We start from the raw sequence: 4,077 nt of genomic DNA, 5'->3' as shown, positions 1-4,077 counted from the left end.
CCCCTGGCCACAGCTCTGGAGATACGCTAACAGGCCTCTTTCACAGAAACACTAGGCATATCAGTCTGTTGCTTCTCTGCTGTGCTGGGGTGTAGTAGGCTAGGACCTGCTCCCCCCTCCCCCCCGCAGCCCAGCTCCTACAGTTCCACAGGACTGAGTGCAAGTGAAAGGATTTTAGAGACGGGACAGGCAGTGTTAGGGAAAAGGGGGGTCCATGGGAGAGGGATGTGTATGTGAAGGGCAGAGAGAGCTCCAAGACGCTGGAATGCTTATCTTACTTCTACAGAGGATAGAGAAATGTCATAAGGCATTTTATTCTGTGAATTTTATTCTCCAAATTTTGTGAGACAAGAACCTACAAGGAGAATCTGCTCACTGAATCCCATGTTACACAAACACTGTGGGCACCAGAGACAGGTAATCAAGAGGTGTTCCTTGGGTGACAGATGCAAAACTGGGGCTCCAGATGAGTGCACAAGCTCCCCCCAGGAGGTACTGGTGACTGGCACACAGCATTTAGAGCCCACAAACCCCTTGGTTTCCTTTGTCTGCCTCCCCCTACCACCTCTCATAAAACCCCTGCCTGACTGAGATGTTTAGATGGTCTTTGTGATGAGAGCTCCCCATCTTCTCAAGCTGCTGGCTTGAGAAGCGAGGCAGAGGGCAAGCACGAAGTTGTGCACACTGGCCTCTGACTGTATGTGAGCCAAACCAGTAGCAAGCCCCTCAGGTGGAAGAGCTGAGGCAAACAAATGGGCCTCTTTCAAGACAGACACCAAGTGTGTCTCAGTCTGCTGTCTGCTGTGCCCTGAGGGTGTTGGCCAGCCAACAACTGTCTGTTTGCTGCAGTCACTCAGGACTCATAAATGCAAGCCCCACAAGAGCCAGGTGATCATGGGGCGTTCCCTAGGCAGCCCCTACAAAAACCAGGACCCAGATGTAACCAAGGGGGCTAGATGTTTGATCACATTGTTTCTGTAAATGATGACTTGTGAATTCACATGCAGCTATGGACCAACAGCCTGTTTGCTTAAAGGACTCTAGGAGCTAACCTCAAAGGAAGCAGACTCTGCCTTCAGGCATTTTAGCTCCAGCAGCTTTGCTCACCTTGGACTGACAAAGGCCAAACCCTTAACCTGCTTGGGGACAGGTTATCGAAGCAGATCATGCTGACTGGCACACAGCATTTAGAGCCCACAAACCCCTTGGTTTCCTTTGTCTGCCTCCCCCTACCACCTCTCATAAAACCCCTGCCTGACTGAGATGTTTAGATGGTCTTTGTGATGAGAACTCCCCATCTTCTCAAGCTGCTGGCTTTGGAATAAACCATTTTCCTTCTGAGAGAAGTTAGCTTGACATGCGGGCAAATAGGTCAGGGAAGGAAGGCTCCGATCAGCCCTGATCGCCGGCCAGGCCTAGGGACCCCCTACTGCTACAATAATGGAATGTTTTTGGACATAGAGCGGGAGGCAGGTAGAGCCTGTAGCAACAAGGTGTACTGACACAGGAGCAGGGAAAGTTAGGTCCTTTGCTGGGCAAGAACAATGAAGGAATCAATCAGGTGGCTATACAGGTAGACATAGACCAGACTTGTAGCACATATATACCCCTAGATTGAGTAGCTTCACTGGAAACCCACTTTTGGGGGCCCTCCCCTTTTGGGAGTCTGAACCTGTTTGTAATAAATTTTCCACATTTTTGCATAAATCTCCTGGTCCAAGTTGCTCATTCTTCAGTGTCCTGAGACACGACCCCAGTGAAAAAACCTTAGCTCACCATTCTGGTTATCACTTCCATCAGCCCCTGTCTATTATTGGCTCTTGAGAAACAGGCAGGCAGCTGAACCTGGGTTTGATATCAAGTTCACAGAACTCGCTCTGGGAAATACTGGGTAGGGACTGTGGATAATAAAAAGGGGTTCTATAAACAGTAACCTCACAGGGTGATCTGATCATCAGTCCCTAACTGGGCAGGTCAGAGTGAGTAGTCAAATCCATGCATGTAACTTTTTAGTAAAAGGTTTACCTTTGCCTTAAGCAAGCCCTGTGCATTGTTTCTGTGCATCTGGGTTACCACACTTTTGAAATAAGCCTCAACCACCCTCAAAAGAGCATGTATGTAGTCTTGTTAACTGTCCTGCAATCTGATGCCCCCCCTTGCTTTCTCACACCTTCATGTAATATTCATTATGTTCCTTCCTTACTCTCAAATGTATAGAAGAAACCAAAAACTGTTATTCTCTGGAGTATTTATCTCAGCCTGTTGAGATCTTGATTACAGATGTATCCTGTGTTTGGTTCAAATAAAGTTTTATAAAACTTCTTTATAGGTTTGGAAGTTCTTTTTTAAAAAATCTATATTTTTATTGATTTCAGAGAAGGAGAGATAGAAACATCAATGAGAAAGAATCTCAATTGGCTGCCTCCTGCACACCCCCCACTGGGGATCAAGCCCAAAACCTGAGTGTATGCCCTGACCAGGAATCAGGAATTGAACCATGACCTCTTGGTTCATAGGTTGATACCCAACCACTGAGCAACACTGACTGGGCCAAGTTTGGAAGTTCAGAAACCAACACTGGTAACCAGGAGCCTGGCAGAGGGAGTGTGCAAGCATGCCTCCAGTTTTGGAGAGTATATCAGTAGGTCCTTAGATTTGTGCTTAGTTAGATGCCTGTCCCTCAGGCCAATGCTACAACAAGAGCAAATACGCCTCTTTCACAGAAAGTCTGGGTGCTTTTCAGCTGAATGCCTTGGGCTGGGCCCTGGATGGTGAGTCCCCACGGCTCTTTCTTCTTAAAAAAAATGTATTTTTATTGATTTCAAAGAGGAAGTGAGAGGAAGAGAGAGATAGAAACACCAACGATGAAAGAGAATCATTGATCGGCTGCCTCCTGCATTGTCCCTAGTGGGGATCTGTTAGGGGAAGATATATAATATTGGGGACTAGCTATGAGTTATAAGAAGTCATTATAAGATACTCTTGCTAATGTGAAAAACAACATTCAAACCTGTAAAGAATTTTTGTGAATTTATTTGAGCCAAATTGTCAACAATTGCTGGGAAGCAGAACCTCAACGTATTGAGATAGCGCCCTGAAGAATGGCAGTTTTTTAACCTTGTTTTGTACATTACAACCAAAAGAGGAGATGTAAGTGGGCTGCATGAACTCCATTGGTCATAGATTAGGGAGTGGAGAAAGCAAAGGGGGGGAGGGGTAGAAATCTGGGATTGGATAAAGAGTAAAATGATAGACTGTCAACAACATGATAACAATAACAATGAAGAACTTTGTGGTATCTGTCCTGGTACCCAGGCACATTTGGTTGTGCCCTGAGGAGTCTGGAAAAAAGGGAAGTTACAGGTTACCCTGACATTTCAATGACGTGTTATCATAGATGCAAAAAAGACAGTAAGCTCAGGTTAGGGAAAGGTTGACCTTGTCAGGGAAGATACCAGCCTAGGAAGTGACTACCCACCATAATTGCTTTAGTGAAAGTTTAATTTCAGATCATCTTTTATGGTTACTTTAGGTCTGTGAGTTTGCAAAATTGTCATGCAGGCCTTCCCTGATCTTGTCAGGTTAGTATGTGGCCCCTTCATCCACAATTGATTATCTGGTTTCAGATGGAACCAGCAACACAGACATGTGCTGTGACTGAAAATCGAACTCATGACCTCCTGGTCATAGGTCGATGCTCAACCACTGAGCTCAGCCGGCTGAGTGAGGGTCTTTTTTTAAAGTGTGTGAGCAGTGAATGCACATTTGGGAGCACATGTTCTGGTGGGCTGGCTCTGCACCATGCACCTCACTAGCCCCTGTGATCGCCTCTCTTACTGATTCTGCACGAAGCCCCTGTGCAGCAGGGCAGTGGTTACTGCTGCCATTTTACAGAGCAGGACACTGAGGCTCGCCCAGGTTCCCCTAACTCAAGGTTGTAAGTTGCCTCCTGACAGTGGGCTGCTGCACCAGGCCTGGGGCTTATTATGAGATTATGTAACTGGACCACCAAGGGGATCCAGGCTGCCTGTCACTACTTCAGCCAGTAAAGCAGAGACTGGGCTGAATCGTATATGA

The sequence above is a fragment of the Myotis davidii genome, unplaced genomic scaffold (assembly GCF_000327345.1).
Source record: "Myotis davidii unplaced genomic scaffold, ASM32734v1 scaffold1098, whole genome shotgun sequence".
NCBI lineage: Eukaryota > Metazoa > Chordata > Mammalia > Chiroptera > Vespertilionidae > Myotis > Myotis davidii.
This window is presented reverse-complemented; position numbering follows the sequence as displayed.